Source organism: Rhipicephalus microplus, chromosome 5 (genome assembly GCF_043290135.1).
Source record: "Rhipicephalus microplus isolate Deutch F79 chromosome 5, USDA_Rmic, whole genome shotgun sequence".
NCBI classification, from domain to species: Eukaryota; Metazoa; Arthropoda; class Arachnida; order Ixodida; family Ixodidae; genus Rhipicephalus; species Rhipicephalus microplus.
In genome coordinates this window covers 34,053,657-34,066,122 of record NC_134704.1, presented here as the reverse complement: position 1 = coordinate 34,066,122, position 12,466 = coordinate 34,053,657, and the positions used below count along the sequence as shown (strand labels likewise).

The following is a 12,466-nucleotide window of genomic DNA, read 5'->3' as shown; positions in this document are numbered from 1 at the left end:
CTTTTTAACCCTCCCAGCAACCGCTCGCCCCCGTCTTGCGTTGATGCTGCTTTTTTTTTTTAAGCGTTGATGCACGGTTGTTGCTTCGGAGCTTTGTTCGTGGGCGCCTCTTCTTGCCTCCCTAATGCATTGATGCTCTTGTTTTTCGTTCCGTCACTGTTTATCCGCAGCATTTTGGCTTTGGCACTTATTGTGTTGCTTTATTGCGCTCGCTGCATTTTCAGCCCTTGGGATTTTGGTGGATGGCGGGTCGGTAATCGGAGGCAGAGAGTGGAAGGAGAGGCGTCTTCTAAGCGTGCGTGGGCGGGTCGAGCGATGCGGGGCATATGCCTGTTTGTGTGTGCAGGGTAGAATTGTTGTTCTGGTGGCGGCCGGCGCAATAACAATGCTGCATTACCTTAAATTGGCATTCTTATGTTTTTCATCTCTCTTTCTTTCAGCCACTTAGACGACATTGACGCGCTCTTAATTTTTTGATACTTCGTCTTTTGTTTTCTTGCCAGCTTTGGAATGTATTGGGAGGTGCGTGGGTTTTTGGAAACGTCTCTTTAATTCGGCAAGTTCAGAAGTACTTCGTAACAGTGTTGTAGGTGGAGTGATTGTACTTCGTAACAGTGTTGTACTTCGTATATGTACTTCGTAACAGTGTTGTAGGTGGACGTGGTACTGTCAGTGGAGTGATTTAGCTGAGCATTTCTACTGCTCCGTCCGCACTGAAACGTGTGGCGCCTATAGCCGTAATGGAGGGTGACTTTAGAATCCAGGGTATTCGAACGTTTATGATGGAACCTTTGCCTATATGCAGTGTAAATCTTCAGTACCGAGTTCGTCGTGTCAGCAGATCACACTGTCCTATCGGCAACACCCGTTGTTCGCGAACAGCTTCTTGTGCTCTTGCCTGATAAGTTTACTGGATACGTTAGCACTTGGTGGTATACTTCATGTTAGCAATATACAGGACGGAGTTTCCTAGCTTTTTGTACATTGTCGACATAGATTAGGCCAGATTATGTTATTTCAGTTTAGGTTAAGAGGCTTTGTCCTGTACACCATCTTACGTCATCCCATTCTGCCCTCTGCCCGCAAAATTCATTATTTCGTCGCACCGCAGTTCTCTGAACATCTCTTAAATCGGCACATTTTCTGTAACTCTGATCTATGAATTGCTATCTGCACTGTTCTGCACGTAGTCGGACAGGGGTTAACGCTTATTTCCCGTTTTCGATTTCTCCTGCACCTTATAATATACATTGTACCATTCGGTACTATGCAAGACTGGCTTGCCTGACCTCATGCCTTTCTGTGTAAGTGGGTCTATATATAATGCAGCTATGCGCGTTGCTGTAACTTACTTTATTCTTAATCCTTACACTGTTTTGTAAATGACCACTCAGTATGTTACGATTTTATTGTGTAATTTCCTGTCATCTCTCTCTTCAACATGCAGGAAAGTTTCTAGGCTGTCAGTAGTGTGTTTTTGGTGATATGCTTGGGGCGTGTAAGCGGCGATTGCTGCGAGGTTTCCGCGCTGTCGTTTGCTCATTTGAGAGCTCATTTATTATTCCACTTTAACGCGGAGAGAAGCGACTATATAGTAGAGGCACAAGGTAACGGTGGCGGTATATTATCTAATCCATAATTAACGAAAAATAAAAAAGAAATAAAGGTGGCGTGCTGTGCTCACTCGTCGTCAGCGGCGGTGGCATGCAGAGGCGAAAACGAGGCAGCCAACTGGAAGCGAGAATGAAGTATAGACGCCCCCCCCCCCCCCCCCTCGTGTTTTTGCTTTCGCCTACGACCTCTTTCGCGCGCACTTGGTTCGCGGAGCTCCTTTCTTACTTTTCTCCGCTTCCTCTCGCCTCTTCCAACGTTTTGACGCTCAAAACTGTTTACTGGAGCCCTTCGTGTACGCTTTTACGACTCTCTCGGGGCAAGCTCGGCAGCGCTGGAGTTACGCATAGAGGGTTGGGTGTAAGTGTGCCCGCTTATATGTGGCAGGGGCAGACGCTCTTTTCGGAGTTCCTCCCGAAAGAGTGAGTGTTTCTGTACGTATACCTAACTCGGGGTTGAGAGAGTGCTCGTCGTGTCAGATGGAAAGAACATGCACCGCCACTGCGGGTGCACGGTAGATGATGTACAAGCGGGTCGCTGGAGGATGGGCTGACCCAGTCGTCGGGGAAGCGTTGCAGTGCAGGCGCGCAATCATTTTTCTCCGTTTGAGAGTAGGAGGAGGCCGGTGGTCGGTGTGCTTATTTTATAGGTATGCTGCGAGATTCGTTGGAGAGATAGGTTGAGTCTATATAGCTGGTAAGTTGTTTAGCAATGAAGATGTTTGTTTGTGTCCCGGTCGTAAATGTGCACCCCGAGCTTTCAAGAAAGGGTGCCAACGATGGAAAGCATGTGGATTAGACTCGCGCATTTTGTTATTATGTCCGGTGAGACTGCAGCACCGGTATACGCTTACTCTGTATATTGAGTGTCGCTTCGTACAGCAGCGCATGTAGTTGTTGTTATCTATACAAAACTGAAGCCCGTGAGAGGGATTCCTTGTTTACCGGATGGTGTCCGACCATTAACGTTACTCGCGATTCCCCATTTGTATAAAAACCGTATTAAGCATCGTGCATACGACATATTGCTGCGATCGCTTACTCAACTATAGATACGCTCGGGAATCACCAAACATGTAACTTGGACTGCTTTCACTTGCATAGGCCACGAGGACGGGAACTGTTCGGATGTTCGAGTGCACACGCTCAACGTACAACATTTGTATACGTTATTGCAAATAGAGGGAGTTCGAATTCGCTAGTCGCACGGCGGAACAGCAGCTGCAGCCGTTCCGGTAACGCCTCTGGATAATTTTCAAACAGCGAGGATGATGATATGGCACAGGCTGTCGTTACAATGGAGTTTGTATAGTGACGGATTGAGAGTAGAGGAGTTGCATCGACATGTTTTAAAAGCATGTAGAAAGCGATATCTGTTTGTTTGTTTGTTTGTTTGTTTTCTATACGGTCGCAAACGACGCCCACGATTCCGCTTCACGTCAGCATTGCAATGACACACGCCGCTGCATCCCTCGCCTGTCCGCGGGGATCAAAAGAGCTTCGCGCTGTACAGCTTATGCGTTCTGGAAAACGAGCCCGCGCGTATGTATATATGGTACGCGCGATTCTACGACAACGAGTGTTTCCTGTCTATATTTTTTTTCCCCTTTGCCGGGAAGGGTGGCAAGAATACGTATGCCCTATACATTGCGCTGTCTCCGATAGAAATCCCCCCCGTCGTGCTTCCCGCGTGAGCTGTCTCTCTCTTTCCCTCTCGTCCCCTTTTGTTTACCGCTCGTTTACGGGCCAGTCGCAAAGCGAATTCCCGTGTATGCAGATCATTTGGCGTGCCATGCCGCGTTTGGTCTCCCGAGCGCCGCGTTTTTCTTCTTCTCTCTCTCTCTCTCTCTCTCTCTCTCTCTCTCTCTCTCTCAAAAGCTCGCATACTGTGTTTTTCTTCTTCTCTCTCTCTCTCTCTCTCTCTCTCTCTCTCTCAAAAGCTCGCATACTGTGTATACGGTAAATACGCTCGCATACTGTGTATACTGTGTAGCCCTACGCGGCTACACCGGGCCGCTATCAAACCGACCTCCTCCCGTCCTCCCCAAACTCTTCCCTGTTGTTCTTCCCGCCATCGCGATGTACGGGATGCCGCTTTCCCTCTCTCCCCGCTAGCTTTTCCGAGTCCTCGGGAGGTTTGTTTGCCGAGCTCGCGCGGTTGCCGCCGCAGTATACGCCGACCGGCAGGGCGGAGCGCGCGTATATATACATATAATCCCGCAACTCCGCGAATGTGACCTCTTGCTTTTTACACATTCCCCGTGCTCCCTTCGCAAACCGCTCGCTGCCTTTGCCGCCTCGCTCCTTCGGCGATGTTTGTTGGCCTTGTTCGTCTGTTTTGTGAGTGGGTATACAACCGCTACGCCTGCGCGGGCGCTGTCTGTTTCAACGCCGAGCCCCGTTTCAACAACACCGCCGCCGCGCGCGCTATATACTCCTATATACCCGCTCGCGAAGTCTATATACTTGCATGTAAAACTGCTTCGGTGGCACGCGGCTTTCTGACTGCGTGAACGCTGCTTTTCTCGGGGTTGCTTGACTTTTTGTCTGATTGGTTGCGTCATTTTTCGCCGCGTTTGCGTTTTCGTGAGGCAAACTCTTTCCTGCAAACGCGCCGCTGGTTTTTTCAGTTCACGTTTCGTGGTGTTTGCCGCGCTGTTTGACCCGGCATTATTCTATTAACGCCGCGTTGGGCTCTTTTGTTCATTCTGTAGCGTTGCGACTTGTCTTGCTGCTGTTTTGCTTTGCAACGATGCGCATTGTTGCGAGTGGAGAGAGTGGTTCGTCGGAAACGCGAAAGAAGCGAGAACACGACAGAGATGGTCTAAGCGCCGTTATGAAATTTCGGTAGATTGTAAGTGAGCGCTTACTTCGTCCGTCATTCAGTGTCCCGTTATCCCGTTGTCGCAGTTTCTCGTTTTCTATACGCCCCGTGTGCTCAGATTTGGGTGCACGTTAAAGAACCCCAGGTGGTCTAAATTTCCGGAGCCCTCCACTATGGCGTCTCTCATAATCATATAGTGGTTTTGGGACGTTAAACCCCACATATCATCATCATCATCATCATCATCATCATCATCATCATCATCATCATCATCATCGTTTTCTATACGCACATGTATACCAACCGGTTCAGGTAAGCAGTCTCGAGAAAGAGGTCGTTGTTTCCCGGTTGTGAGAGAACTGGAAGGACGCACTCGTGGTAGAGGGGCGGCAGCCGATGTAGTATCTGTCTGCGGAGAAACCGAGGTGTGTGACCCGCCAGTTTTAGGGGCGAAGCTCCTTATAGCGGCACCCGTTCGTCCCTCGTAGTGTTGTAATGCGTAACAATTGTTACATTTTGACCTCCAAGGTGGTGCCGGTGGGAGATTTCTTCTGTGCGCTGTTGAACAATAAAAAATAGTGGTCAATGTACATGCCAATGGCTGCTAAGAAAGAATGAGAGACAGGAGCAATCGGCTTTTAGTTAACGCGCAGGCTGCGATCACCATTAGCAGCCATTGGCATGTACATTGAGCACTATCTGACAAGAAAGGGTTGCTACGTTATACTCGCTGGGCGTAACCTCCTTGGTTTTAGAAAGGTTTAGCGAGCGTTGGGCCGCAGTGCCGTGAATGCAGTGAACTAGTATATACCATGAACTCGAGGTGGTTAAAGGTGGGAAGTGGACCCGAAGCGCAAGCCGTAAGAAAGTGTGCGTGTGCCAGCTCTCGTTTAGTCCTTGGAATGTCCGCTGGATGGCGGTTCTTCTTTGTGGGGAATATACGATGAAAAGATGCGAGATGGTGGTACTTGGAGTGTTGAATAGATGGACGAATAGACACACAGACAGATGCATGGATGGACGCAGGGACGAACGCACGAACCGACGCACGCACGGACGGGCGGATGGACGCATGGACGGTCACACAGATCGACGCATGGATGGACGGAGGCAAGAACGAATGGACAGACGAATCCTTCGCCCCACTCTCCATCATTCACTCCGTGGATATGCTGCCAATTTTTTTTTCTCTTTTGATTAAAGCGCGCTTGCAAGTTTTCGCCGCTCGATCGCGGAAGTTGTGTGGTGTGTCGAGCCCTGTAATGAACCTTCGTTGCGTGATCTCTCTGTATAGTTAACAGTCACTTTAAAATTCATTGCGAGGCTTTCGGATCGTGTACCCGCCTTTCGTCAAAAACTCGTACGTGCTTTTTTTCTACTATTGCGCAGTCGCGTGCGCACTGACGTATCTCTTCCTTGTGAACAGTAGAAGTTTTCTGATTGGGCCGACGGAAGTTCGCGATTTTCTGGAAAGATAAAAAAATTAGCCGGCAGTATAGTCCTTGTTTGCGAACGTCGAATATAAGGACCACCCAAAGCTATCGTGTGCGCGCGTCGTATACGCATTTTGATTTTCGGCACGCGTATGTCATGCGTGGAGTCGCAAACGAACGCAGGACTTTGTTTCTGGGTTACGTCTCTGTATAGTCTCGGATCGCGGGGTGGTGTCCCCCATACTCGCGCGCTATTCAGCTCCTGCGTGAGTGTGTGCTACGCAGAATGTGAAACTTATTCACGTGGGACGAAGCTTTAAGGCGAGCTCGTTACGCTATAGTCCTGTTGTTTGTAGGGATTGAAAAAAGAGTTCTGACAAGCTCTCTGCATCAGAAATGAGCTGGCTTTCTTTCTGTTTCGACAAGCTGCGCTTGTTTACCCGATGCTCGCTTATAGCTACGCGGAGCGAAACTTAACAGTTGCTTTCCAGCAGACGTGCGTGCTTTCCTGCAAGGCCGGCTATAAGAGATTGTATCAGATCCGCTTACGTCAAAGTGCGCGGTGTTGCCCGACCGAATTTGGCGAATTGTTGCTCGATGCTGAAGAGTCGCGCATGTGGCTTTTACAGTGTTCAGTGCGCTGTTTTGTCTCTTGTGTTTTCTGTCTTTTGTGCTTTACAGGGTAGCTTGCTGTCTGCGTGGACTTTGAGCCACCGCATGCTGCGCTCTCGCCTCCGGAGTAGCAGCTTGTTGTCGGCCTTAGAGAGTTTTAGTACTGCGTACGCTGCGTACGTGGCGGCGTTGCGTACGTAAGGACGCCACGTTCTGCGTAGTGCGCGTGCGCAGACCGCAACGCACACGTATTACGTTACGTACGCAGCCGCTACGTACGCACGCATGAGATGCGTGCGTGCGTACGTATGAGCTGATCGCGCCGCTCTCGAACAAGTCCGCGACAGCGCGAGACTTCGTTTTGCAAAATGGCGGCATCGAAGGCAAGCACCGACCGGCTCTGGGGCTTAAAATATGGCCATAATCTGGCTATAACACTTGGATTGGCTCACATTGGCTGTCAACAACACGTGCTTCTATTTTGATCTACCAAATGACGCAACACGCTTCACGCTCGTTACGTACGCGGGTACTACGGCGTACTAAAAGCCGATTAGTGGCAAAGGACGCCACGTAACGCAAGGCGCTTGCGTGATGCGTACGTAGCACCATTCCGCAGTACTAAAACTCTCTATTGTCGCTTTGCTTTTGCTTCGCGAGCTGTATACGCTCCGCAGTAGCTTGTTGTCTGCGTCAACGTTGCCTTTCGCGGGCGTAAGTGCGTTCGCGTTCGTTGTCATCCACGGAAGAAAAAGAATACATGGTCTGGAACGCGCCTAATCTTCATCGTCGTCATCGTGAGCACGGACGACAGACAAGCCTAGACCCTCAGGTGCTTCGCCCCTATAAGCATATATGGTCCTTGTGAAACCCCCAGCACTTACACCAAGTATTGTCACGGGGTCGGGACGTCGACGAAGGGAGCAGCAGACTGTAGTTCGAAGATCAAACTGTTTTACTCTGCCGAACTTGTGGCCGGTGCACCGCCGCGGTGGTCTGATGGCTAAGGTACTCGGCTGCTGACCCGCAGGTCACGGGATCGAATCCCGGCTGCGCCGGCTGCATTTCCGATGCAGGCGAAATATTGTAGGCTCGTGTGCTCAGATTTGGGTACACGTTAAAAAATTCCAGCTGGTCAAAATTTCCGGAGCCCTCTACTATGGCGTGTCTCATAATCATATGGCGGTTTTGGGACGTTAAACCCCACATGTCATCATCATATCATCGAACTTGTGGCCGGTCAACGACAAGTCGGATTACAGCGATACACATTGATACTGGGAGCGGCGAGCTGAGTTTCGGCCGTCTATCAACTGACTAGTGATGACGCGCGTCAACATTTATACATGTATCATCGAATATTCCAGCGCTATCGCTAGCGGCGACGTAGTAAGTTCCAGAAGAATCTGTGATGTTTCCGTTGTGAGCGTAATCGCATCGGATGGTTCTGCGGTTATCTCGATGGTTCTATTGTCAATGGGCATGGTTGCGCAAGACAGCACGTGCGCGTGTAATGTGGTGATAAGAAAAGTTGAGAAAAGAACGTGGCAATATGTTATAGGAAGGATACAGACTCGAAGGATTTGACACAGATATGTTTGCAACTATCGACACTGATCATGTCGCGCCAGTCTATCATCTTTGTCGTGCTTCCCTTCGTCCTCTTCATTTCGAAGCTACCGGTACGGAGCAGTATACTAGGTTTTGAGGTTGCATTGTTCAAAGGGATGAAACTGAGTGTCTTCATTAAAATTGGGGTAACTACACATCAGTGGCGCGAAGATTGAGGAAGCAGTGGTGCTGGTGGCATTTCCCTCCTCTTCTCCCTCGACTTTCTTTCCTACCTGTTGCTGTGTAATACAAGGCTGTGCTGTTCTTTACTCTCTCACCCCGTTCTTTCCCTCTCGCTCACTTTCCCCTCTCACGCCTTAGTATACTATACCATGGCTATGCTTGCCATCTCTTTTCTTTCTTCGTCTCTCTCTGTTTATATGCCCTGCCCTCTTTTCCTATGTCTCGCTCTCTCGCCCATCAGAGTTATTGCATTCCATGCCGCGCAAACATGCGTGTGTGTTTTCGGAACGAAGGAAAAGGTGAAGAGGAGGATAAAGAGAGTGCGTGCCGGTTCATGAAGACGATGTTTTTTTTTCGACCCTTCTGCAACTTCTCGATTTGCCACGCTTCTCGCGTTTACGACAGTGAATCGCAGAAGTGAGACCCAGTACGTACCATGTCCTAAATGCTCTCGCCCTGTTTTGCGCGAAAAGCATTTACTGCAGTGTGACCAGTCTTGTACTATAACGCTTCTTCTAATTAAAGTTGCCCTGCTTGTGATGAAGGAGTGTGTTCGGGTATAGACCCAGCGGCTGGTATCCTTGCGGTAAAATATTTCCGTAACACTGCCTTCGTCGCTCCTGATTCACTTCGTTGGAGATCACTTCGTTGAAATCGTTGATTCTCTTTGTACGCTTCCAAATGTTGCTATTACAGAGCCAGCATTTACGTGTGTTATTACAAGTCACTCTCAATGTCCGAACTGGGAAGCTTACTCCTGGCCTTATTTCAAATCTAGCTACCTCCTTGAACACTTCAGCTGTGTATTGAACTCCTGCATTGCGTTTTCCGCTGGAATCACGCAGAGCATTCATCAATGAGAACAGACGATAATTCTAAGGATGTCTGTTTGTCCCCACACCCTCCACACCAGAGGTGGTCGTACTGTACCCAGGGTAGACACCATCAAGGTCCTCGGCATGATCATCGAGTCCCGCGGAACCAACACCCAAACAGTACACAAGCTCAAGACTAAGACTGAGAATGCCATACGACTCGTACGTAGAGTAGCCAACAGGCACCATGGCCTCAAAGAAGACAACCTGCTGCGTCTTGTACACGCGTTTGTTTTGTGCCATTTTACCTACGTTGCCGCTGTACACAAATTGCTACGTGCTGAGCGCGATCAACTCAACGCGCTTAATCGCAAGGTGGTCAAACGAGCCCTTGGCCTCCCTATCACCACTCCAACGTACAAACTCCTCGAGCTTGGCGTACATAACACGCTAGAAGAGATCGCCGAAGCTCAGGAGCGCGTGCAATTGACCGGACTCACTACCACCAAGGCGGGCCGCCATATTCTGTGCGATCTCGGATTCTTCTCCTCGAGGGCCAGGGACCCTCCAGAGTTGACTCTAATTCCCCGTGAAATCCGCGACCTTATCACGATCGCTCCCATTCCACGAAATGTGCACCCCGAATACAACAGAGGCAGGCGCCTTGCGCGGGCGACCGCCATTCTCAAGCGCATAGACATGGAAGCGGACAATGTCTTGTTCGTGGACGCCGCTGCCTATCACAATAACCGAGCCTTCGCCGCGGTCGTGGTATCATCCGCGCAGCAGACTCTTAACTCTGCCACAATCCTCACCCGAAACCCCGAAATAGCGGAGCAAGCTATGCTCGACAGCAAACGGGAATTCATCTACAGCGACTCCAGGCCGGCCATCAAAGCCTTCGAACGCGGAGTCATCTCCGACCAGGCGTTACGTGTCCTGCGCAAAGCGGACCCGATTGCCCTGAAGCACCACACTGTCATCTGGTTCCCCGCCAATCTCGGCCAGGTGCCGGGTGCCCTATCCAACCTCAACGAGATCGCCCATGATGCAGCGCGCGCACTTAGCGATTGCACCGCCACAGGGCAACCCCGTCTTGCTGAGTTAGATACCACTCTGGATGCACCAGTTACGTACAATGACATAACAAAACACTTTTACCTGGAACGCTGCATTTTTCTACCCCCACATCCGAAACTTAACAGACCGCAGGCATTAACCCTACGCCTATTGCAGACACACACGTACCCAAACCTTGCCACGCTTCACGTTTATTATCCTCATGCATACCCCAGCAACACATGCCCATCATGTGGACACACAGCGACACTCGCACACATGCTCTGGGAGTGTATAACAACTCCTCCCGACTATACCTCAAGCAAGTGGGAGAGGACCCATAGGAGCTCACTTCTCGCCGACCAGCAATGGGCCGTCCAGCAGGCCCACGAAGCGGCCACCAGGTACTCCCTGTAAGTTCTTATACGTAGGAGACGCCCGCTACGCGCTAAGCGCGTCCTGCAGGACTGAAATAAAGTTTTTTTTCATTCCATTCCATTCTATTTGTCTGTGGATGCCTGATTGTCTGAGGTATATAACAGCTGCATCTTGACGGTACTTATTTACGAATCAGAAACCGGGAGGCTTACAATGAGGGTTTAACTTAAACTTAGGACGACGCAGCGAGCGATGGAAAGGAAAATGATAGGCGTAACCTTAAGAGACGAGAAGAAAGGTGATTGAGTCAGGGAACAAACTGGGGTTAACTAAGGATATCATAATCGAAATCGAGAAGAAGAAGAAATGGACATGGGCCGGGCATGTAGCGCGTAGGCATGATAACCGCTGGCCAATAATGGTAACTCACTGAATTCCCAGAGAAGGCAAGCGGTCTATAGGGGAAGACAACAAGCTAGGGGGGCAGACGAGATTAGGGCGTTTTTGGCTATAAAGTGGCAGCAGCTAGTGCAGGACCGAGTTGACTGGCGAAACATAGGAGAGGTATTTGTCCTGCAGTGGACGTAGTCAGGCTGATTATTGTCTTATTGTCTGTTAGTTCTAATTAATATTGTGGGATGCCTGTTTGTCTGTGAATGTCCAATTGTCTGTTAGCTCTTATTATTATTGCACCGAACAAAGAAAAACGAACCCCAAATTTTACACTTTCCTTCATGCGGAGCATTGATGTAGTATACGTCCCGAAATTCGCTCCCTTCGTTGTGTTCGCTGGTTCGTAGCCAGAGCTCGTGCTAATCGCAACACGGGGCGAATCGGACGATGGCGATCGACTCCCATCTTCGAATCCGCGTGCGCGAAAAGAAGGAAGGAGCCCGTCTGCTTTCTTCCTCCCCCGTACATCGCGTTTCTTCCGGCGGAATTGGCCGATAGCGCTGCGAACGCTGTGGCACATAGTCTCTCACTCGCGTCATCTTTTTCTTATTTCTTGGTACCTCATTGTCGGCGGAACCTTTCTTTCACAAAGGGTGCGCGGCCGGGTATACCTGATGCGGATCTGCAGATCCCACAGGCACCCCCTCTCCTTCCTCTGGCATTGCGAGCACGCGTGTAAAGTCCAAGCCTTTCTTTCTTGCTATTTCGTTTTGATCCGCTATCGCAACTGTACGGCGCCGCTCCTCTTCTCCGCTTCTCTCTACTCGTCCCGTATCCCTCCACCATCTTCCACACGGCTCCTCGATCACACCGTCCCCTCGTTCTTCTCATCGTCTCGATGGTGCGCTGAGTTATTGTCATTCATTATGCATTCGCTTCTTGGATGTATGCGCAGATTATGCGCGTACCGTGGATACCTATACGGGCAATGCTCGGGGATAAAGAAGGAAAAAAAATTATTAAAAAATTCGGTGGGGAACACGAGGCATCCTTGCGCTCGTTCTTTTTTTTCTCTGCGGCTTCTTCTCGTTATTTCACTCCTTCTTATATCTTTATTTTATCCTTCTTTCATTCGACGCATCGCAGGTACCGCGGGTCATCTGCTTCCTCCTCGGTCTCTATCACCCGCTTGCACAAATACAAGGGCACGACACTTCTTCTCCTTACCGGGCATTCGCTTACGTCCTTAGGAGTGCGTTGAAAGTTTGGTTATTATACGTTCCTTGGGGCACGTTTTACGTACCGGCATTTATTATTACTGATTGCTGTCAGTATTATATCTGTTCGCGCTTACTTGGAACTGAAGTGAGCTGGCCTGCAAAGTGGTGTTCTTCGTGCGCTCTGGCTTCCTCATAGGCGTGCGTCGGGTCCCCATTCGTGAGGGGGATGGGCGGGCGATGGTTTATTGTAGCACCCCCCTCTATTAAGTCAAAGTTTGGGGCAGACTTTGCACCCCCTCTTTTAAGTGACTGGAAGAGGGGGGGGGGG

The 12,466-nt window shown here is 49.9% G+C and overlaps 1 protein-coding gene across 1 annotated transcript in view; it reads left to right on the top strand.

The window, feature by feature from the left end:
• The window catches only part of LOC119174735 (transcription initiation protein SPT3 homolog), a 122,143-nt gene that overhangs the window by 63,201 nt on the left and 46,476 nt on the right, over nucleotides 1-12,466 (top strand). The gene's annotated exons all lie outside the window — the stretch shown is intronic.